The 25406-nt window shown below is 44.4% G+C and overlaps 1 pseudogene across 1 annotated transcript in view; it reads left to right on the plus strand.

Annotated features, from left to right (window-relative positions):
• Positions 1-25406, plus strand: part of LOC149747794 (uncharacterized) — a 38952-nt pseudogene that overhangs the window by 13254 nt on the left and 292 nt on the right. Inside the window, exons 3-4 of the transcript XR_016395507.1 lie at positions 11004-11130; positions 20553-25281. The product of XR_016395507.1 is annotated as an uncharacterized LOC149747794 (transcript). The remainder of the gene's footprint in view (positions 1-11003; positions 11131-20552; positions 25282-25406) is intronic.

The following is a 25406-nucleotide window of genomic DNA, read 5'->3' on the forward strand; positions in this document are numbered from 1 at the left end:
CCACCATCTACCAAAGATAGTCTTCCTTTGCTTGGTGACTCTGGGATTTGCTTTAGGAGGAAAGCAGAGGAAAATACAAAGACACCTCCCCTCTCCTACAGAGGAGGATTCCACGCCTAGGCTCAAACCCAGAAGAGCCCAGGGCTGGGGTGACATGAAGACCAAATTCTTGGTCCGTGTTTTTGTGGAGAATGCTCAATGTCCTCTTTTTTTTTTTAATTAATATTTTAAATTCATGTATATTCGATTTACAGTGTTGTGTTAATTTCTGCTGTACAGTAAAGTGTCTCAATTATACACATATCTACATTTTTTTATATTCTTTTCCATTATGGTTTGTCCCAGGATATTGAATATAGTTCCGTGTGCTATACAGCGGGACCTTGTTGTTTATCCATTCTATATATGACAGTTTGCCTCTATTAGCCCCCAAATCCCAGCCCATCCCTCCCCATTGTCCTCTTATTATACCCATTTCTTGGTCTAGATGTGAAGCTACAGCAAGTGCTGACACGATATATTCCCCAGGTGTTGGTGCCCTGGCATTGGCCCCATGGCTAAGTCACTAAGGTTAGCTTTTCCCCCATGTCAGCTCTATCCTTCTGGCCTCCAGGCCAGCCTGTTCTGAATCCTGGCCCTGCCACTTAGGCATTCATGACCTTGGGCTAGTAACTGACCTCTATGAGCCTCAGTTTTTTGGTTTTTAAAAAATATTTATTTATTTGTTTATTTTTTGGCTGCGTTGGGTCTTAGTTGCAGCGCATGGGCTCTTAGTTGCTGTGCGTGGGCTTCTCTCTAGGTGTGGCGCCCAGGCTCCAGGGCCCGTGGGCTCAGTAGTTACAGTCTACGGGCTCAGTAGTTGCGACATGCAGGCTCTCTAGTTGTGGTGCATGGGCTCTGTAGTTACGTCACAGGCTTAGTTGCCCTGCGGCATGTGGGATCTCAGTTCTCCGACCAGGGATCAAACCTGCGTCCCCTGCATTGGAAGGTGGATTCTTTTTTAAATTTATTTATTTTGTTTGTTTACTCTTGGCTGCGATGGGTTTTCGTTGCTGCCTGCACTCTTTCTCTAGTTGCGATGAGCGGGGGCTACTCTTCGTTGCGGTGCATGGGCGTTTCATTGTAGTGATTTCTCTTGTTGCAGAGCACGGGCTCTAGGCGCGTTGGCTTCAGTAGTTGTGGCTCACTGGCTTAGTTGCTCCACGGCATGTGGATCTTCCCGGACCAGGGATCGAACCCGTGTCCCCTGCATTGGCAGGCAGATTCTGAACCACTGCACCACCAGGGAAATCCTGGAAGGTGGATTCTTAACCACTGGACCACCAAGGAAGTCCCAAGCCTCGGTTTTTATGTCTGTAAAGCAGGAATAAAATACCTATCTTGCAGGTTTATTGTGAGGGTCAGACAATGTTCTGTGTGTATAGCACTTAGTAGGTGCACAACACCCATCAGTTTCCCTCACTCTGCCTGGGGATTGGCTTCTGCTCAAATTGGACTGACATCAAAGTTTTCAGGCCTGAAACCAAGTACTGCCCCAGCTCTTGTGTCTCATTTCTGGGTACTCAGACCTGCTTTCCCATAATTCCCACATGGGCCAGTCGTTTTCTGATCATCTGCCAGCCCAGACCACACTACACCACTGTCCTGACGCCACGATTCTACACACTCTTAATTTGTTCCCTTGGCTACCACCATGTAGTCACACCTGATTATTTCTGTGTCACCCACTAACTAATGAGCTTCTTCTTCCCTTTCTTTAGCTTCAAAACTCCTGAATGTGAGTGTTCCAGAAGAATGTTCCTTCTCCCAGCACCATCTCCTTGTGGATACCCAGTTTCTAAGGACACTCTCTGCCTTGAGTCACACACCCAGATAAACAGCTAGCTCTCCCACTCCCTTCTCCCCTAGCTGCTCTCTGGCCAAAGGAAGTGTGTTTCAGCTCTCTTACCAGGATCAGGGCTTTGTCTAAGTGCGCCAGTTTTCAGTCTCTCTGAAAAACTGTATTGGGAGCCACAATCAGGACAATATTCCAGGCAGGATTTGACTTGGTATGGTAGAAAAGACCCACCACATCTTGTGGTGTGCGTATATACTGTGGTTAATGTAACCTAAGTATATATTGGGACTTTGGCAACTATATCATAGTGTTGACTATTTTAGGTTTGTGGCCAACTGAAAATCCTAGACCTTTATTCACGAACTGCAGGTGTCTCCAGCATTTTGTATTGTTACAGTTGACTTTATAAGATTTAATTTTAGTATTACATCTGTTTATCTCTACTAACTGTCATTTTGTTATCAAGATTATTTTGGTTCATTAACAAATAAATTGCAAGGTAAAAAGTGGTAGAGAGGGCAACTGGTACAATAAAAGAGACCTAACATATCAACCAATTACAGTATATAGACTTTGTTTAGATCCTGATTTGAACAAATAAACTGCAAAAAATACTTTTTTTAATATTTGTGAGACAATTGGAAATTTGAAAAATGGATATTTTATGATCAAGGAATTATTGAGTTTTCTTTTTAGGTGTGATAATAGTGTTAGAATTTTGTTTTTAACAAATAGGATGTCTGGGATTTGCTTCAAAATAAAATGAGGGAACGGAAGTTGGGGTGGGAGAATAGGAGAAACAAGATGGACCATGAGTTGAAAATTGTTGAAGCTGGATGATTGGTAGATAGGGTTTATTATACTATAATGTCTAAATCTGTGAATGTTTGAAATTATCCTAAAGAAAAATTAAAAGAAAATTATTTTGAATCTTGCCTCTGTCATCGAATGTATTAACTGCGCTTAGTCCTGTAACCTCTCTCCATCTAATAAGCATGATTTCTGTATCTGTATCTAAGTAGTTAATAAACAGGTCAACCAGGTCAGCACCAAGAGCAGATCTCTGTGACCCACCAAGATCTACTAGCTTGACTCATTCGTCAGTCCTTTTTGGAAATGGCTGATCAATGAAACGTGACTCCAACTAACTCAATTATCCAGTCTTTGTTTACAAAGGTATCATGAAAAACTTATCTAGTGCCTTGCAAGAATCAAAATGCCAAATGCCAAGCATTACCCTTATCTGCCACTTTAGCAATCTATTTTTTAAATTAAGAGTTTTGATCCATTTGTTTAAGTGAATTAATGTTAGTTCCAAGTATCCATCTTTCTTTTCCAAAACACCCAAATGTGACTTGTTCTAGATAATCCAATTCTGAAATTGAAAGCATCAACAGTAACTCACTATAGTTTGTCCCCTACCATAATGCTGGGCCAATATGCCCCCCTTTCCACACACATGACCCAGGCCACAACAGTCAAAGTCTAATCCTGGATTTTTGTTGGGAAACACATTTTCTTTCCCTGCTAAATTAGGTTGTAATCCCATATTCACTGCTGGCCATCCTGCCATCACTTGGGGAGAGTCTGCCTGAGAATGAAGCCAACACAGAGGAAAGCAGAGCTGAGGGATGGAAAGATGGATTACATCATTTGAGTCTCTAGATTTGGCTATGCCTAAAGCCAGCAACCCCTGTAATTTTCAGCTACATGAGCCAATACATTCTATTCTTTTCTTAAACCAGTTTAAACTGGATTTCTGCCACTTGCAAAAGAAGTCCTGACTAATAGAGTGTGTGTTGTCGGTTGAGCAATGGAATGCATAATCTAAAATGCTCCATTTTGTATAAGAAGTTTTTGTATGGTCATATGGTATAGGCAACATTTTTAAAAAACACCTTTATTGAGATATCATTCATACACCACAAAATTCATCTATTAACATATACAATTCAGTGGTCTTTAGTATAGTCAGAGTTGTGCAACTATTGCCACCATCTTATTTTAAACCAACTTCATCACCCCCAAAGAAACTGCATCCATTAAGCATCATTTCCCAGCCCCAATTCCCCCCACAACCTTCCTTTAACCCCTACCATCCACTAATCTACTTTCTGTCTCTATGAATTTGCCTATTCTGGACATCTCATATAAATAGAATCATACAATATGTGGACTTTTGCAACGGGCTTCTTTCACTTAACATAATATTTTTAAGGTTTTTGCATGTTGTAGCACATGAATAATATTTCATTCTGTGGAAATACCACATTTTATTTATATATTCATCATTGATGTACATTTGTGTTGTTTCTACTTTTGGTTATCATGAGTTATGCTGCTGTGAACATTTACGTACAAGTTTTTGTGGGACATGTGTTTCAGTTATCTTGGGTACATACCTGGGAATGGAACGGCTGAGCCATATGGTAACTTCCTATTTAACTTTCTGAGGAATTGCCAAACTATTTTCCAAAGTAGCCACACCATTTAAATTCCTACTAGCAGCATATAAGCATTCTAGTTTCTCCACATCCTCAGCAACACAAGTTATTTTGTCCTTCTTATTTTAGCTATGCTAATGGGTGAAGTAATATCTTACAGTGGTTTGGATTGGCGTTTCCCTAGTGATTAATGATGTTGAGCATCTTTTCATGTGCTTATTGCCATTTATGTATCTTCTTTGGAGAAATATATAGTCAAAACTTTTGCCTAGTTTTGACTTGTGTTGTCTTTTTATTTATTTATTTTTTGCGGTACGCGGGCCTCTCACTGCTGCGGCCTCTCCCGCTGTGGAGCACAGGCTCCGGACGCGCAGGCCCAGCGGCCATGGCTCATGGGCCCAGCCACTCCACGGCATGTGGGATCTTCCCAGACCGGGGCGTGAACCCGTGTCCCCTGCATCGGCAGGTGGACTCCCAACCACTGCGCCACCAGGGAAGCCCTGTGTTGTCTTTTTAAATAGTAAGAGCTATTTATGCAGTCTCTTATCAGATATATGATTTGCAAATATTTTCTCCTATTCTCTATGTTTTCTTTTCACTTTCTTGATGGTATCCACTGAAGCACAAACATTTTAAATTTTGATAGAGTCTAATTTACCTTTTTTTTTCCCCTCTCACTTATGCTTTTACTATCATGTCTAAACAAAGCATTGCCTAATAGAAGATCAAGAAGATTCACTCCTATTTTGTCTTTGAAGTGCTTTATAGTTTTGGCTCCTACATCTAAGTCTATGATCCATTTTATTTATTTATTTTTTAACATCTTTATTGGAGTATAATTGCTTTACGATGGTGTGTTATATGATCCATTTTAAGTTAATTTTTTTTTAATATGGTGTGAGGTAGGGGTCCAACAGCATTCTTTTGTGTGTGGCTATCCAATTGTCCCAGCGCCATTTGTTACATGCTTTCCTCCATGGATACAACATTGTTTTTGTAAACATGTTTTACTTAGAATAATATTAATGTAAATTTATATTCTCTGATCACACCCCAGTTGCTTTTGTCAGCAATGTGACGTGCTGGAGATTGGGGATGAGGGTGATTTTTCTGTAGGTGATTAAAAATTTGACTAGAAGGTGATGAGCATGTCCACAATGATGCCCAATGCTAGTATGCATCATAATCACCTGAGGAAATTTTTTTTAATGGGAATTCCCAAGCCCCACCCCAACCTACTGCATCAGAATTTCCTGGGCACATTCTGTCTCTTACACATATAGAATCATAGAACATTAGAAATGGAAGAGCCCATAGGGTCATAAATTCACCTCCTCATTTTTAAGTTGATGATTGGCTTTGCTCTCACTCCCTCTAAACATCAAGGCCAGCCTGAGCACTTTGTATCCTCCCCAATACATTCAAATCCAACAATACTTATGATTAATAAGATTTTATTGAAGCCTTCATGGGAAGATGGAGAAGAGGATTACTTCACACACCACAATGAAAAACTTAATTATATCCCTCCATTTGACTAGCTAGACCTGTTCTTCCGCCCAAAGTTTTCTCCCTTGCTACCCTATTGTCAGGTCTCTTCTCTGCATCTCTCCCACTATGCAACTTAATTTGAAATTCCTCCTTTTTTCCCAAACCGTTCAACTATGGTCTCAAGGTTTTTTGTTTTTGGTTTTGGTTTTTAAATTATTTATTTATTTATTTGACTGTGCCAGGTCTTAGTTGTCGCAGGCGCGATCTTCGTTGCCGTGTGTGGGATCTTCGTTGCGGCCTGTGGGATCCTTAGTTGCAGCATGCAGGAACTAGTTCCCTGACCAGGGATCGAATCTGGGCCCCCTGCATTGGGAGCAAGGAGTCTTAACCACTGGATCACGAGGGAAGTCCCTGGTTTCAAGTTTATACACACTCAACAAAGCAATAGTACAATAGCTACCTGAAAAGCACCGACTACTTTTCCTCAAGCATTCTCCTTGGGAAAGTGGGAGGTGTCTCAGTTCATCCCATGGTCATAGAGCCATATAATCTGATTTATCATATCATATCTCGTGAAGGCTTATTAAGAACAAGACACTGGGCTAAGTACCTCATGAAAATGACTTAATGTCACGTAGCTCATTAATGGCAAATCTGGTATAGAACTTTAATCGTAAGGGTCAAAGCACAACTTCTAAGCCTCTCATATTCACAGTCTTCAATTTCTTTGGCTTCACAGCTCTGTGAGATACATGAAAATTTTCTATTATTTCATCTTTTAAAGATAGAGAAACTGAGGTCCAGTGACTATGCAGCTCAGTTAGTGGAAAGTTTTGATCTGGGGTCTAGGATTGTTTATCTTGAGCAGGTTTTGTGAAATTGTGGCTGAAATCTCCCTGGGAAGCCACAATGGAAAATGTAACCAATAGGGGACACTGTGTAATCCTCAACACTGTAACATGAGATCAAGCCTAAAGGACTGAGGCATTATTACTGATAAGGAGCACGGAGAAGGAAGAATGGGGGAGGACAGACTGTCAGTGTTTCCCCTACAGTGACAGGAAAGGGATGGCAGCGTTGGGCAAGGCAGGATCCTGTTTGGCAAGGGACGTCTGTCCCCATGTGGGAAAGCATGACTCATCGGGGTGCCACAGCTCAGTGACACAATCTCTTAAGATCTTCCAAGTCACTTTGTCCGACTCTGTATTTACCAAGCAACTCTCAGATCTACTTTTGGCTTCTAAACTCCGCCTTCCCACAGAGTAAAGAACGTGCTGACTGGGGTTTCTTCAGGCCTATTGTCAATTATATTTTACAGGATGAATGAATAATGCTGTATCTGGTCTCTCCCTCATGAGTTTGGTTTAGAGTGAGTTTATTCATTCAATATTAATTCAACAAATATTTATTGAGTGCCATCCATGCAGCAGGTGTTGGTCCAAGCCCTTGTGATACAAGTCAGATAAGATCCCTATCCTCATGGAGTGCACACACTTATGAGGGGTACCACGTAACTGAAAAGCAAACAAATCAATAGATCATTTCAAACTGTGACACTCCTCACCTAGGATTACCGAATTCCTTCCCACAGGCTCAACTATACCTCAAGTTCTATAAACCTCCCCCTCCCATTACTCACTTGGAAGACTTAAGAGGCTTTAGCCCCATCTCAGAGGGTTCAGCATCAAATTTCCTTTCTAGTCTGACCTGGACCCTGAGAGGGTATGTTTCAATGAGATCCATTGCCTCCTTCACTGCTGGAGGTCTAGCCCCTGGACTCTCATGAGTCCAGGGGCTAGACCTGGACTCTCACTCTCATGATGCTCATGCGCTCCTCTACCTTCTTGAACATCTGAAATGTATTAATAGTAGCTGTTTTAATGTCCTTATCTAAAATTAGCAGTATAATTTCTGGATCTGTTTCTATTGGTTGATTTTTCTTCTGCTTGTTTGAATGATAGGTAATTTTTTAATTGGATGCCAGATATTTTGAATCTTATGTTGTTGGGTACTAGTATATTTTTTTTGTTTTAGGATTTTTTCTTTTAGATATTTCGGTAGTTAATATGGGATGCAGTTGTTACTTGGAAACAATTTAATCCTTTTACTGTGTGCTTTTAAGCTTTGTTAGGTGGGTCCAAAACACCTCTTAGATGGGAGCTAATTTGGCTTGGTATCTATGCCCAGTGTGTTGGGAGGTCTTTCTATTCTGGCTGGTGGGAACACCAAGTCTTCAAGGGTTCTCTCTCTCTCTGTGGTAGCCTGGAAACTCTCTCCAGACAGTGAGCGGGGACATTGGTAGGACTCATCTCATTTGTTTTCATTCTCTCAGGGATCACTGTCCCGTCTGTTACCCAAAGTCTTAAGACCATTGTTTTATATCTTTTGTTCAATTTTATAATTGACTAAGGCAGAGGATAAATCTAGGTCCTGCTACTTCATCATAGCCAAAAGTAGACATTGCTTTTATTCTTTTAAGTGATCCTTTTTATTGAAACATACCAAACATACATAAAAATGTACAAATCCTAAGTGAATGGCTCCATTAACTTCCACAAAATAAACACACCTGTGTAACCAACTCCCATATTAATAAATAGAACATCACTAGCACCCCAGAAACTTCATGTTCCTTTCCAGTCATTACCTCTCTTCCCAGAATAACCACTGATCTAATATGTAGCACCACAGTGCATGTTTTTGAACTTTATATAAACGGAATCCTGTAGTATGTACTTTATGTCTGGCTTCTCTCACTCAACATATTTGTCAGATTCATTCATGTTGTTATGTGAAGCAATAATTAATTCATTTCCGTTGCTGTGTAACATTCCATTTTATGAATATACCACCTTATTTATTCTACTGTTGATGGGCATTTGAGTTATTTCGAGTTTGGGGGCTATTATGAATAGTGCTGCTATGATCATGTTTGCACATATTTTTTGTGTACATATGTATGTATTTTCAGGAGTAGAACTGCTGCGTCATAAGCTAGGCATCTTTTCTACTTTAGTGGATACCACCAAATAGTTTTCCAAGGTAGTTATCCCAATTTACATTCCTTCTAGGTTTATATGAGAATTCCAGTTGCTCCATATCCTCACCAATACTTGCTGTTATGTCTTTTTCTTTTTAGCCATTCTGATGGATTTTACTTACACTGCCTTTCAGAACACGCTACAGACATAATAAAACTACCAGGTGGAATGAGCTAACAGTGCACCAGTTTGAGACTCCTGTATATAAGGATTTCTTCTCAATGGCTTTGAGCATTCCTAAAAGCATTCGGTTGTTACATTTGTGTCCATCAACATTATTTGAGTGAAATTTGTTTGATGATTCACCAGGTGAAGATATGGTGGGAGGGAAGGCAAACAGGGGCATTCTTGGCAGAGAAAGCAATAAATGGAAAGGAAGTCATAAAAGGACCTGGCTCAGGGCTACCTGGTCCAATTGTACATGATTCTTAGAATCGCTTTTCACTTCTTTGTCTGTGGGAATGGCACCTCCAGGAATTATGCAGTGCACAACTCATCAATCTGTACACAGCAGCCATGCCTCTAATGGTCAGGGATGATACAAAATTTGCTGTGACTGGAGGGCAGGGTGGGTGGGGTAGAGAATCAGGAGAAGCCAGATCCAGAACTGAGACAGTATAACTGACTCAGATTTTGACAGAGGCTTACTTTAAACCTCCACCCTGCCCCCGCCCCTACTAGATGAGGGATTGTACAAGCTTCCTCGTCTTGGATCCCTCAGCCTCTGAGCCAACAGGGCTGCCACTGAAGTGGGGCCGGGGTGAAACCCAAGCCAGGAAGGAGAAATGCTGAGTGTGCTCCAGCTTGTCTTGCTACATGGCTCCGGTCTCAGCAAGTTGAGGAACCAACGCCCTGTCCTTCCTCTATGTTGGGCTTCCTCTCTTGCCTGCAGCCTCAGCACACCCCTGTACCTGGGAAAATTGGTAACCCTGGACGGGACACTGTGCCCACCTACCTGACACCTAGGTTTGTGTCACTGAGGCACTGGAAGTGGTTTCTGAAGGCACAAGAAAGCGAAAGGAACATCCCAGGTCCCCCACATACCTCCCCATGACCTGCCAGAGTGAAGGGTATCCCTCTGAAAGAATGATACTTTTTGGGTCGACACTCTGTCTATAAGCCCTCATTACACTTTGTGTGTGTGTGTGTGTGTGTGTGTGGTATGCTTGTTAAGGGCATTAAATGGTTAAAGTAGGGCTACCTGTTGGGTTAGAAGGAACTATCCACCGTCTGTCAGAGAGGGCAGGGTCTCTTCTGGAAGGAGAGGTTCATGTTCAAGCTCTGCCTTTCTTCCAGTTACTCGGACAAAAAGTACTTGGACAATATATTCCTTAAAGTAGAAACTGGGACTGATGGAAGGGTTCCAGGGAATGACAGAGAGACTCTCTCCTGGCTCCGGCAAAAAAAGGAGTAGCTCTAGAGAAGTAAGTGGTAAGGTTAGGGAGTCTGGGATTGACATGTACACACTGCTATATTTAAAATGGATAACCAACGAGGACCTACTGTATAGCACAGGGAACTTTGCTCAATATTATGTAGTAACCTAAATGGGAAAAGAATTTGAAAAAGAATAGATACATTTATATGTATAACTGAATCACTTTACTGTACAACTGAAATTATCATAAAATTGTTAATCAGCTCTACTCCAATATAAAATAAGAAGTTTAAAAAATAAAATAAAAATAAATTGAATTAGAAGAATAGCAAAAACTAATGATAATGTTATTAGAAATTAATCAGGCAAAAAAGATGGAACATCCCCAGTAAAGCAGTATAAAAAAAAAAAGAGGGGCTTCCCTGGTGGCGCAGTGGGAAGACCACTGTTGTGGTCTCTCCCGTTGCGGAGCTCCGGACGCACAGGCTCAGCGGCCATGGCTCACGGGCCCAGCCGCTCCGCGGCATGTGGGATCTTCCCGGACCGGGGCACGAACCCGTGTCCCCTGCCTCGGTAGGCGGACTGTCAACCACTGCGCCACCAGGGAAGCCCAAGGTCAACTTTTAAATCAATCAACAGGTGTACACACTTAAAATGTGTTCCCTGTGTCTTGAGGCTTATGAGGAGCAGAGAACAAGAGACACAGGGTCTCCCCTCAAAGAGGCTACTAAGTAATCAGAGAGAGAAGAATAAGGCATGTGAAACGCCTAAGGAATAGTACAACTGATATGATTTTGTGTTTCTATTTTAAGCCAAAATGAAAATTAGCATGAACTCCCTGAGCAGACACCAGCTGGGCAGCAGTGAGAGTGTGAAGCATCCCAGGAGGCAGGGAGGAGCTGTCCTGATCCTGGACTCAGAATTGTTTCCAATTCATCCGTAAGTGTTGATGATCCATGTGTGAACTGTCAAATAAACTGTAATATCCCTAAAAAAATGAATAAACAAGATAATGAAAGACCATATCTAATTAAATGCTAATCTATGTGGGCTGAGGGGATCCACATGTACCCAAGAGGTTCCAGCTTCTAGGAAATGTACAATTCTTGCTGGACAGAGCCTGAAGGAAGGGTAGGCGTGGGATAAACAAGCAAAGGGCATTCTGGACAGGTGAACAGTGTGAGGAAAAGGCAAAGAAATATTCACCTTCCAAATCACTCCCATTTCCATTGAATTTTAAAGTTTTCAAAGAAACTTAATAGCCCTGCTCTTTTTTTGATCTTCTCAGCAGCCTCAAGCATTTGACAGAACAGAGATTCCCACTCACAAAGAAAGTGAAAACTGGAGTCTGTTGATTTTGTTTGCTCAGCCTCCCTATCTCCCATTTTCTGCATCTAGCATCCTGGTTTTCCTTGGAAAAACATCTCTCTCCACTCTCAGACCAACCAGTGTTCTGACTCCACCCCTGAATCCAGGGTGGGCCTAACCAGACCTGGTCTACTACTGAACTACCACCACAGTAGTTCAGGGATGGGCATGTGACCCAAGTAGGCCAATGAGACTCACATCCAGAACCTTTGCTGGAAAACTGGGGAAGAGAATAAAGCCAATGCAGAGGAAAGCAGAGCCAAGAGACCATTTTCTGTTGACATTGTTTGGGTGTTTGGGTGTGTTTCGGTGTTTAGATCCAGCTGTGCCTGAAGCCAGCATTATCCTAGGATTTTTCTGAGAGGTAAGCCATTACATTCCCTTCTTGTTCTAAGCCAGTTTGAATCTTATTTCTTTTACTTGCTACTAACAGAGTCCTGGCTGATTCAGAAAGCTTAGACCATATATTTAAATTCTGATCCTGTGCTCTTAAACTAAGTATAATAACTGGAGTGATGGTAGTGTGGGAAAGGATTATTAAGCATGGTGGGGTCAGCCTGGTAGGGCCTGACTAAAAGACATGCTAGGAAGTTAGACAAGGAATAGGGAGCCTCAGGAGATTCTTGAGAGAAATATCATATGATATTGCTTATATGTGGAATCTAAAAAAACGATACAAATGAACTTATTTATGAAACAGAAATAGAGTCACAGATGTAGAAAACAAACTTATGGTTACCAGCAGGGAAGGGGTTTGCGGAGGGATAAAATGGGAGACTGGGATTGACATACACACACTACTATATATAAAATAGATAACTAATAAAGACCTACTGTACAGCACAGGGAACTCTACTCAATACTCTGTAATGACCTATATGGGAAAAGAATCTAAAAAAGAGTGGATAGATGTGTATGTATAAGTGATTCACTTTGCTATGAAACTAACACAACGTTGTAAATCAACTCTTCTCCAATAATATTTTTTTTAATTCTACAAAAAAAAAGATTCTTGGGGCTTCCCTTGTGGCGCAGTGGTTGAGAGTCTGCCTGCCGATGCAGGGGACACGGGTTCGTGCCCCGGTCTGGGAAGATCCCACATGCTGCGGAGCGGCTGGGCCCGTGAGCCATGGCCGCTGAGCCTGTGCGTCTGGAGCCTGTGCTCCGCAACGGGAGAGGCCACAACAGTGAGAGGTCCGCGTACCACAAAAAAAAAAAAGATTCTTGAACAATTTAAAAGAGACATTTAAGGAAAATACTGGTACAGTCAGTGTTCTGTTTCTTAACATGGGGAATGGTTATAGCCCACATACGTTCACTCTAAATTATGCATATATGTTTTTTACTCTCTTCTGAATAAAAACATGATATAATGTGTACCTTTGAAAAATGAAAAAGAAAATAAATAATGTGGAGGTGCTGATTACAGAATGGAATGGAGAAAAGAGACCTTGAAATCAGAGATGCAGGAAGGAAGCTGGTAGTGAGATGGAGGCTTAGGGTAAGGAAGGATGGCATAGAGCAGTAGGAATACGGATGGAGGGGGGTGGAGAGGCGAGAGATGCTTCCTGCATGAATGAGGGCATGAGAAAAATATAGCTCCAAATACTGGTAATGATGACAGAGACAGGGTAGTTGAGAGGGAAGGACCTGGTTGGGAATATTAAGGGGGCGTGTATGTGGTTACATTTTGAACTTGTTCAGGTGGGAACATCCAAACTGTGGGTCTGGGGACTTCCCTGGCGGTCCAGTGGTTAAGACTCTGTGCTTCCACTGCAGGGGGCACGGGTTCGATTCCTGGTTGAGGAACTAAGATCCCGCATGCCATGAGGTGAGGCCAGAAAAAAGGAGACAAACTGTGGGTTTGTAATATCATTTGGTTGGAAGGAACAGAAGCTTCGTTGAGTTAGCTCGAGTGGGGAACTGGGAAGTCAAAAATGGAGGCTCCTCCCTCTGTATCTCTGGGGCACATGTGGTCTTTCCTCTGCTCTTCTCTGCATCTGCCGACCAGGTCCTTCTGCTTCCTCGGAGGGAGGGCCCACCTGGCAGAAGCTGGAGTGCCCTGCGAACCCCACAGGGAGGCAAGGCCACTGTGAAAGAAGCTGAGTGAAGGCACCAATGGAAATTCTGTCAAATATGTCTAGAAGTGACCAACTGGGTGACGAACAGTTCCTGATGTGGACAAGGTGTAAGGTCTGTGTTCAAGGAGAGCCACAGAAAAGAGAGCTTGGTTTTAGCCTGGGAAAAGGAAGCAGCAAGGTTAAGATCTGATGTGTCCAAGGATGCTAGAAGGCCTTGCGGCCAGTAACATTCTCTACCGGACTCTTCCCTTCAGCTCAAACAGACTCTCCCATCCCCAGCCCACCTCCAGCTCCCCTACACCTCCCTTCCTTCGGTTCAAACTCCTTAAAAGCTGCTCATGCTCCCTGGCTCACCCCCTCCGCACTCCTCCACCCTCAGCACCATGCCTGCCCTGTTGGCTCTCCTTAGAAGTGTGCTAGCAAGTTCTCCAAGGACTTTCTGGTCGCCATATCCAGACAACAGATACTCCCCAGCTCTAATCTTGTTTCATTCATTTGTTGTTCATTCATTCATTGATTCAAAGAATATTTGTTAAGAGCCCTGTGTTGGAGGTACGATACTGAGCAAGATCCATTAGGCAGAAGTTCTCTACAGAGACAGTGTCTACTTCTTCCTCCCAAAATGCCACGTGCTCATATATGCACACATGCACACGCACGTGCACGCAGGCACACGCACTTGCTTTTTCTGCTTACATCCTCCCCAGAGCTTCCCACTAGGGACTCAGCTGCCAGGCATGTGATCTTTGAGGGACACAGACAAATGGGAAGGAAGTTAGGCCAGTAGCCTAAGGAAGCTGGGGAGGAAGAGGGGCCAGACAGCCTGGAGGGGCACCCCAGGATGTACACATCATCACCTGGCCATTTGCTAGTGGCCTGGGGAGTGTGTAACTCTGAATGGCAGGCACCCAGTGGAGAAGGGCACATGGCCAGGATCTCAGGTTCTGGCCACTTCAGGCAGTTCTCGAAGCAAGACCCTTCCCAGAGGGCCAGGGAGGCACCCAAGGGACTGGTTGCAGCCTTTGGGGAGACAAGCAGTCTGGGCACATGCCTGCTGCATCATACTCCTTCACTGAATCCTGGCCTTGCTCCTGGAGCATGCAACTCCTAGAACTGTCCCCATGAGGAAGGGAGTCTCTGGGCGGGACCCTGAGTTCTGGGCTGAACACTGGCACCCTATAAAGTCGAAGAGCCAGCCCGTCAGGGAACCCCAAGGGTTCTGGTGATGGAAGGTCCCAGAATGTTCCTTTCTTTCTCTTCCTAGGGAATTATATAAAGTAAATGAAGAATAAAGAGGAGAAGGAGAAAGAAGATGGGGGAGGGAGAAAAGGAGTAGGAAAGGAAGGAGGAGGTGGAGAAGGAAAGCATTTTTTATTTAAAGCACAGCCCTGGGCTTCCCTGGTGGCTCAGTGGTTGAGAGTCCACCTGCCGATGCAGGGGACACGGGTTCGTGCCCCAGTCCGGGAAGATCCCACATGCCGCGGAGAGGCTGGGCCCGTGAGCCATGGCCACTGAGCCTGCGCGTCCAGAGCCTGTGCTCCACAACGGGAGAGGCCACAGCAGTGAGAGGCCCGTGTACCGAAAAAAAAAAAAAAAAAAAGCACAGCCCTGATCATAGTATTTCTCTGCTTGAAATATTTTAATAACTTCACATTGCTCATTGGATAACCACATCCCCCCTCCCTCTTCTCCCCCTCCCTCCTCACCCCTTCCAGTCATAGGAGGCCTGAGAGGATGTGTTCACACAGCTCTTTTGGGAAATTGCCCCATGGGGTTGCAACAAGTGAAACAGAGGGAGCACAACAACGGGCCCATCATAAGGAGCATTGAGAGCTACGAGGAGGGGGGTTAAGGGGAATTCCCTGGCGGTCCAGTGGTTAGGACTCTGTGCTTTCACTGCCGAGGGTATGGGTTCAATCCCTGGTCGGGGAGCTAATATCCTCCAAACCGAGTGGCCAAATAATTAATTAATTATTTATTTTTTTAAAAAAGGGGTGTTAGTCCTAGGTCTGTGACTATAGGACCAAGGGAAAATCATGGTCTAAGCCTCCTTTTCTTTACCTGGTCAGTGGTCAGGGAGGATAAAACCTGCCCTGCCTGCCTCACTGGGTTACTGGGAGGCTCAGGTGAGATAAAGAGCCTAGAAACCTTTGTGAATTATCAAGTACTGAACAAATAAGGGATTGTTCCTACTATTGAGGAAACTACCTTGAGAAGTGTCAGAGGCCCACTCCTTTCATCTCTCAGCGCTTTTCTTTCTAATAATCCTTCATGTCATTATAACACCTTACACTTTTCAAAGTAGTTTAATATATATTGTGTCGTTTGTTCTGACACCATCCCTGTGCAGGGGCCGGGCAGGGCTGCCCCTTGCTGGGCATATAAGGGCAGAGGCTCAGAGGGGTGAAGTCACCAGAAGGTCCGGTGTCACCGGGCAGGCATGATGTGGCCGAGCCAGGCCTGAGCTCAGGTTTCCTGACCTCAGCGTGGGGACTGCTCTGCTCCCAGCACGTACTGATGTTGTTTCTTTAGATTCTAAACCTACAGAGGGTACAGGCAGGGTCTTCTTAGGGGATGAACTTCCCCATGGCAGGCATCACGGCCTTTGGGTGGGGCTATATCAGGGGACACTTGAGCTTTTGCCAGTGAGACAGGCTTGGTCTTTGAAGATCTACTCGCCCTGGGCCCTTGGGAATTTGCCCAGGCTCCTTTGTCACTCCTCTGTGTCAGTGGTCAGCCAACCACCAGAACAGAGGTGGGTCTTTTGGATCATTTTGGAATCCTTCCTCCAGGTGTGATTCTAACCACAAAGTGTGCTAATGCCTAGTGCCACACAAACATCATTCTCACAACCAGGGAGTGTCAGCCCTGTCCAGCCTCTGGGGTAGGGCGAGCACAGAAACACAGGCCTGCTCCCTGACCGGGAGCTGCTCACAGCTGGAGAAACAGCAGCGCATGGGAAATAACAGCAAAGAGGACGACGTGAGCACCCTCTCAAGGGGGTGACACGATGACCCTCCTGGATAAAAGACAGTGTGAGCACAGAAAGACAGAGACCTCTGGGGACTGGGAGGCTCCAAGGCAGCTTCCTGACCGGGGACACCCGGTCCCCCTCCCCTAAGTCGGTCTCCAGTCAGACTGAAACATTCTTGCTGTTCGTGAATCACAGCAGGAAAGTGCCTCTGCAACATTCCAGGATGCGAAAGCCAGGCCCTCGGTCTGACTGCTGATTGGTGGTGTGTGAGTCAGGGGAAAGGGCACCAGAAGGGCAGTCTCGAGATGCAGGACTCTGCGCCTTGACCTACACCAGAGCCAGAGGAGGCGAAGAGATTCGGGTGTTTTTCCTGTCAAGGTCAAATGCCCGGGTGGCCCCAGTTTGGCCTCAACTCAGGTGTCCCGTGTTTCTGTTGTAGGATCCTCCCCTCAAGTCGGTGATGATGGCGAGCATTCCAGAGGGAAGGCGGCAGGCAGTGGGAGATACGATCTGAAATTCAAGAAGGAGAGCAAAGCTAGAACGATAGCCCACCAGGTGGGCAATACGTCCCACCCCACCACAACCTCCACTTCCTTCCCCTGAGTCCCCGAGGGGCTGAATGAGACGGAGAAGAGTGATGGGAGCTGTTCCCACGACATTTATAATAGTTAAAAAAAAAAAATCAGAGACATCCTAACTGTTCAATACGGAGAGTGACCTGAAATAAATCATAAACTTAAGTAGCCATCCAAAACAATAAAGCTTTTAGAAAATAATATAGAATGTCTTTGTGATCTTGGGGTAGAGGAAGAGTTTTTAAGTAAAATGCATAAAGTGCTAATCAAAGAAAAAAATTGATAAATGTGTCTGTCTATGTGAAAATTAAGGAATCCTGGTTATAAAAAGGTACCACCAAAAGAAAGAAATGGGGACTTCCCTGGTGCTGCAGTGGTTAAGAATCCACCTGCTGTGAAGGGGACAAGGGTTTGATCCCTGGTCTGGGAAGATCCCACATGCCACGGAACAACTAAGCCTGAGAGTCACAACTACTGAAGCCTGCGCACCCTAGAGCCCACGTGCCATGACTACTGAGCCTGCGTGCTGCAATTACCGAAGCCCACGAGCCTAGAGCCAGTGCTCCGCAACAAGAGAAGCCCACGCGCCACAACGAAGAGTAGCCCCCCGCTCGCAGCAACGAAGACCCAACACAGCCAAAAATAAATTTAAAAAAAAAATGAATGAAATGGCAAGCCACAGAGAAAATGCTTGCAATGCATGGAAGCGATAAAAGGCTCAAAGCCAAAATATAAAAGAACTCTTATAAAGCAGTAGGAAAAAAGTGACCCAGTAGAAAAATGACCAAGAGACCTGAAGGGGCAATTCACAAAATAAGACACAGAAGTGCCATGTCATAAGCATGTGAAAAGGTGTTCAACTTTATTTGTTGTCAGGGAAGTCCAAATCAAAACCACGTTGCGATACCAAATATCTAAAACTGAGAACGCTGGTGTTAAGTGTTGGTTCTGATGTGAAGCCACTGGAACCCTCATACACTGCTGGCAGTGCATATTGTTATTCCCACTTCGGAAAACAGTTTGACGTTATCAGCTGAAGTTGAAGATATGCATTCCCTGTGACCCAGCAATCACACCTCTGGGTGTATGTGCAACAGAAATGTGTCCACTGTGATAGGAGACATGAGCAAGAATGCTCATAGCTGCACACCTTGTAATAACCCCAAACTGGAAACAACCTAAGTATCCATCAAGAGACAATGATAGTTTGTATACTCACACAACAAAATATTACATGGTAGTAATGGATGAACAACAGCCAGACACAACAACGTGGATGAATCTCTCAAATAAAAGAAACCGGAAAAAAGCCAGACACGAAAGAATACACTCAGGTAAAGCTCAAGAAAGGACAAAACGAAACCACAATCTTTAGATGGTAAAAGAAAAAACAAGAAGCAAGCAAATGATTACCATGGAAGTCAGGAGACAGGTTGCCTTAGAGAGGAAGGAGGGAATTGTGACCGCAGAGGGTCCTGCAGGGGATTCCTGGGATGCTGTCAATGTTCTGGTTTTGGCCTGGGTGGTGGGTACCCGGCTGTTTTATGAGAATTCTTTAAGTGGTATATTTATGTAATGCAACTTTCTGAGTGTGTGGTTTATTCAACTGAACTATGTGAAATTGACAATATTCAACCCTTTTTAACTTAATAGTTAAACCTACTGGCAATTTCATATGGTTCAACCTAATATTTCATAATTAAAAATAAGTTAAGTAGCCATTCAAAATGATGGTCATGAAGGCTATTAATAACTTCATTCACTCATTTACCCATCCAACAGATATTTCCCGGGGGCTTGTTGTGAACCAGGCATATTTCTAGGCACCGGGATACAGAATAAAATTTGGTCCTGGTGCTCACATTCCAATGGGAAGATAATGTATAAACAGATACTGAAACATCTGGAATGTCATATTGTGATAAATGCTATGAAGAGAAACAAAGCAGAATAAGGATATAGAGAGGGATGAAGAGAGATTTTTAGGAAGCACGGTTAGAAAGGCTTCTCTGAGGAGATGACATTTGAAAACTCAGCTGAATGAAGTGAGAGAGAAACCATGTGTAGCCATGGGAGAAAAAGCCTGTGGCAGAGGAAAGAGCAAGTGCACAGGTCCTACGACTGGAATGTGCACGGCAGGATTAAGGAACAAGGAGACCAGTGTTACTAGTTCAGAGTGAGGGAGGGGGAGAAGATGAAGACACGAAACGGGGGAAGTAATGAGGGACCCGTCACAGAAAGCCAATGCAGCTTTGCAAGGGACTTCGGATTTTACTCTGAGAGTGATGAGAGGCCATTGGAAGGTTGAGAGCAGGAAGTGGTAGGATTTGATATATAGTTTAGAAGGAAGACTCTGGCTGTTCCGTGGAGGAGGTAGTCTAGGTGGGGTGGAATTACAGATTCCTGTTAAAATGCTACCACAGTGTCCAGGCAAGAGATGAAGGTGGCATGGACTAGAATGGCCATTTTGGAGACAGAATCAATAGATTTTGCAGATAGAACCCAGATAGGATTTTTCTGATGGATGGCATATAGGGGAAGAGGAAGAAGCGTCAATAATAAGTATAATATTTTTCTTAAAAATAGGATGCGCAATTCTATATTTGATCAAAACTCTTCAAAACATGTTCTTAAATTACTTCTATGATGAGAAACTTAAATACAGCAGAGCCTAAGAAATGCAGTTGGGGAGATGGGATATTTTCATAGATGGATGGATAACACCATAAAAAAAGCAGAAGCTAATTGCCACAGGAGGTAAGGAAAGGAAGAGACCCCAGAGGCCTGGAGGAGGCAGGAAAGTCTTTACTGAGGAGGCTGGAGTTGAAAGAAGGTGGAGTTAGTCCAGGTGAGAAGCAGACTGAGCGCTGCGCCTGGGGGCCCAGTACAGGGTGGTAGAAAGAGCAGGAGCTTTGGAGTTAGAGAAATTAGGCTCAAGTTCAAGTATTGCCACTTACCACTTGGGTTAGTGTAAAGGTTAGATAAAACAACTGTAACTCACCCATTAGGTGCTCAATACAGGGTAGCTTCTAAGGAAAGCTCTTTTTTAATATTCAGATTTAAAAATTTTTCAGATTTTTCTATTTTTTATTTTGAGGGTTGGGAGTGGGGAGTTAACTCCCCATTCACTAGAAATTACAGCAGAGACATGAGAAAATAAGCTACTGGGAAAAGAGGAGCTATTAGTAATCTAGACTTGGACATAGCTGGGAACCCTTGAGTGAGATACTCTCACACTGAGAGCCCAGAAACTTCCTGTTCATCTAGGGATGGTGTCCCATAGTCATATCTCCCTCTGCTGGTAGATTTTGGTGTTGCAAGGTAAACCCAGATCTTGAATTACTTGCATCTGGAAATTTGCAGGCCCCTGGGAATATTGAAGCGCTAACTCTGCGTTCTTGGTATGGTCTCACCCAGACTGTTACTGAGACCATACTGGAAGAAGATAATGGATGGGAATCCCCCTGGAAAAAAGAACTTTCATTGTCAAAGGAAATGAAGCAAAGGGAGCTTCTTCCTCCTACCAAGCCAACGATGGGTATGGACTCTTAGGAAACTGTCATTCAAACCAGGACTGAGCAGCAACTGTTCTGCCATCTTCACGGTAAGCTGTCCCCATGGCATAGGGGAAAGACCCCCAGGGTTTCAGTTTTGGAGTCTGAAGACTGACTATGCCACTTGGTGACTGGGTTTCCTTCCTTGGTCACTTAATTAGCCTAAAGCTTAAGAGTCCTCACAATATGGGGATATTAATATTTTCCCCTTTCCTGGGGTTGATGTGAGGATAAAGTAATAGAGATGATCATACTCTATTCACTATAAATCACTCTACAAATATAAGAGTTTATTACTGTCACTTCTTTGTCTTGCCTCTCCATTTTCTTGCCCTGAAGGTCTTACCTAAAGTATACAGAGTTCTGTGCTAGATATGGGGAAAGGAGACACAAAGACAAAAATCACAGCTCCTGTCTTCAGGGGGGCACACATATGGTGAGGGAGACAGATTCAATTAACCACATTACTAGTCAGACTACGAGTACTATAAGACTAGTTAAACAACGAGCTATAGAATCATGAGGAAAGGAAAGATTAATTAGAAAGTAGAATCAGGGGAGTCAAAGAAGGTTTCCCAGAAGAGGTGATATTCATATGAAGCACAAATTCATATTCATTCATTCATATTTATTTTGTTTATTTATAAAAATATTTATTGAGTATAGCTATGTGCCAGGAATTAGACTACAGATGGTCCCCAACTTATGATGGCTCAAATAATGACTTTTTGACTTTACAATGGTGAGAAAACGATACGTATTCAACAGAAACAATGCTTCAGATTTTGAAGTTTGATCTTTTCCTGGGCTAGTGACATGCAGTATGATATTCTCTCCTGGCTGAGTAGTGGCAGTGAGCCACAGTTCCCAGTCAGCCACGTGATCATGATGGTAAACAACTGATAAACTCACGACCATTCTGTACCCACACAACCTTTCTGTTTTGCACTTTCAGTACAGTATTCAATAAATTCCATGAGATATGCAACACCTTATCATAAAATAGGCTTTGTGTTACATGATCTTGCCCAATTGTAGGCTAATGTAAGTGTGCCGAGCATGTTTTAAGGTAGGCTAAGCCATGGTGTCCGGTAGGTTAGGTGTATTAACTGCATTTTTGACTTAAGATATTTTCAATTTATGGTGGGTTTATCGGGATGTAACCCCATCATAAGTCAAGGAAGATCTGTAGTAATTGTGGATACAAAAATGAATGAAACAGACATGTGTTGTCTTCATAGAACAACAGAGGAGGTAGATGAATAATTATTTAATTACAATTATGCTAAGTTCTATAAAAGAAATACAGGTGGGGAAGTCAAGAAAGGTACCCTAAGGAAGTGACATTCAAGCTGAGAGCTGAAGGATAAAGATCAGGTATCTAGGCAAAGATGGTGAGGATAAATGTTCTATGCAGCAGAAACAGAATGTGTAAAGGCCCTGTGGTAGGAGTTGGAAAGAAGGTGAAGAAGGCCATTGGAACTAGAATACAGGGAGCAAGGAGGAAAGTGGCCTGAGATGAGACAGGAGATATTGGGTAGGTACCAGGTCATGTGGGGCCTTGGGGGCTGCATTAATGATTTGGACTTTAAGAGCAACGAGAAACATTGAAAGTTTTAAAGCAAAGGGTGACATGATTAGACATGTGTTTTTAAAAGAATACTTTGTAGAGAATGGATGGGTGGAGGTAAGAGTAGACCTAGGGAGACCAGATTGGAGGCTATAGTGGGAGGCCAGGCTAGAGAAGATGATGGCTTGGATTATGATATTGGCTGTGGAAATGGAGAAGTTGATAGATCTGAGAAATATTTACGAAGTTGAATTGATAGGATTTGGCGTTTGAATAGATATGTTGAGGTTGGGGGAAGAGCTGTTTACAGAGCTAGGGACCATTCTTGGAGCAGCAAGTTTGGAGGGGAGGACGATGAGTTTGGTGTTAACAAGTAGAATTTCAGGTACTTGGGAGCTATCCAAGTGGCTATATCAATTAGAGAATTGAATATATAGAACTGGAGCACAGAGAAGTCTGGACTGGAAATACAAATTTAGGAATCATTTAGATACTAAGTGAAGCCATAAACTGTAGTGATCGCTAGAGGGTGGCACTGGAAGAAAAAGAAGACTTAGGACCACTCAATGGTTAGAGTTGAAAGAAGTCAGTTGGTTAAGGATTGCTGAAAAGGGAGATACAGGATGTGAACAACCTTAAATGCAAAGGACAAAAGGAAGGAAAACTACTATTTCTTGAATGTCTTTTATGTTCTGGGAGTTTTCACATGCATTATCTTACTTAATCCTCATGTAAACGCTGTGAGCCAGGTAAGCATTCCTATCCTCACTTTTTCTACTGAGGAAATAGCTGTTCAGAGAAGTTGAATAATCTAGTTACTGTCACACATATTGTAATCAATGGGATTCCCTCCCGTGCTGGAGGATCTGGGCAAGTGCCTTGCCAGGTAGTAACATTGGGTGGGGAGCGCAGGGCCAGAATCCCTTTTACCCAGCACTATAGTGCCAAGCAGGTAAGCCAAAGCAGAGGAAGGGTAGTCCAAAAAGCAAAGCCAAGTGCAACAGGAAAACAGTTCAAGAGCCAAATGGTCCATTCAGAAGTCAGGTTGCTGGAGCCAAAACCTCACCCAGTAATTGGTCCAAAAATCAAGTGAATCACAAGCAGTAGAACTTGATCAAAGAGAAGGCTAAGGAAGGCCAGGAAACTTCAGAACTGGGGAAGCCACCAGCTAAGCCTCAAGCTTCCAGTTGAGCTGGCATTTGGGTCCTGGTTATTCGAAGATGGGGAAGAGGTGAGGAGACAGGTTTTGTAGAGTTGAAGAACTAAACAAATAGGCCCTCGAGAGAATAACATGACTGGGAACGTTTTGTGGAAAGATTCTTCTGGCGCCTCTGTGAAGAAGGGCCTCAAGGTGGGAGAATATGGACACCTCGGATGCAATGCATAGACTCAACTCCCCTCTGCAGAGTGGAGCATGGGTAGGACACTGGCTGGGTCCCTGGGCTTGAGGAATTATACTTGATTTGTATCCTAGAGGAAAAAATATGAAGACCCCAAAGTGGAACACCAAACACAGGCCTGGTCTGTCCAGGATTCTCAAGGAATCAGGAGCTGTCAGGCAAGCCAAGCCAGGACATATGCATGTGTTAAGGGCTTGCTTAAAAATGAGTCTTCTCATTGGTACAGAACTTCAGGAGGATCAATGGTTTCATTTGAGCCTCAAAACCACTTTAAAACTAATTGTTTTAAATAGATGAGGAAACTAAGGCTAGGGCAAGGTAAGTGACTGCCCAAAGTCACACAGTTGGATGGAGATTAGAACTGCAACTTGAGTCCAAGTTTTGTTTTATGCAAATTCTGTGTCTCTCTCTGTTAAGGAAAAGAGATTGGTCAGGGAAGGCTTCACAGAGGAGGAGGTGCTTGAACTGCCCACGCAGCAGGGCACCAAGTACAGAAGAGTAACAGGGTCCTCCTGGCAAAGTCACAAAGATGCAACACAGCACAGCCAGAAGGAAACGAAAAATGGTTCCTAGAATTGTGAGCTCCTTGAGGACAGGAAGGTCCAGCTCCTAGAATAAGGCCTGAGGTTTAGCAGGTGCTGGGTGACTGTTTGAAGGAATGAATGTGTGGAACACAGAGTCTCTCTAGGAAAGTAGCTGGAAGTGAGGCTGGGAAGTGGCAGGAGTCAGAAGACGGAGAGGCTTTTATACAATATGGAAGGCTGGTGTTGGAGGAGGGGAGGGACGAGGGTGCATGTGCGGAGAGGATGTGAGGAGAGAATCAGCTGGAAGCTGGTTCCAGGAGACAGAAAAGGAAGGCCAGAAGTAAACCAGGGTAGGGAGAGGAAAGGACAGAGTCAAGAAACATTTAGGAATTAGAATGCCTGGCAACACCCTTAAGGGGAGGGGTGACATGTACGAGTCTGCCGGCAGAAAGGCAGGAGCAGAAGAGAGACAGGGGATGCTGGTTGTGGAGGAAACAGGTGTGGGTAGCGGATACCCCGCATCCCCCCCAGCTAGGCTGCAACCTCAACAGTCACTCCTGGGGCAGAACGCCAGAGAGGGAGGGGCCTACCGGACTGGAGAAGTCATTAGCAACCTGCCAGAACCGGGTTAACAAAGGCAGGACTACAACTCCCAGCATGCTCCGGCCCAGTGGGGTGACGGCGGGCGGTGGCTGCGCTGCACCCGTCTGGTGCGCACAGGACCTGGGTCGGCACCGGAGCCTGTCATTCCGGAGGGGTCTGTGGGGGTGCGAGCGGGCATGCACCCGGGTCCCCAGCGCACTGGCGGCGCAGGGCTCGCGATTCCCGCCCCACGGCCCCGCCCCTTGCCCCACCCCAGCCGGGCGGCTTAGCTGGGGCCGCAGCGCGGCGGCAACATCACTCTCGCTGCCGCTGCTCCGCCCCATCGCCTTCTGTTTTTCTCTCTCATTCTCCGGTGGCGACGGCGGGGAAGGAGGAAGCAAGGGCAGCAGCAGCCGCGCTGGCTGCAATGAATGATCCCCCAGCTGGGGGAGAGGACTCCAGGTGAGCCTCTGCCCTCGGGAGGGCCGGGACCCCTGGTCGCCCAGGACCTGCAGCCCCCCCGCCATGGATCCCTAGAGGAGGAGGAGGACAAGGAGAAGACAGCCCTGCCGCCCACCCCCATCCCA

The sequence above is a fragment of the Delphinapterus leucas genome, chromosome 13 (genome assembly GCF_059928025.1).
Source record: "Delphinapterus leucas isolate spDelLeu-1000000601 "Yukka" chromosome 13, BTC_Dleu_Yukka2, whole genome shotgun sequence".
NCBI classification, from domain to species: domain Eukaryota; kingdom Metazoa; phylum Chordata; class Mammalia; order Artiodactyla; family Monodontidae; genus Delphinapterus; species Delphinapterus leucas.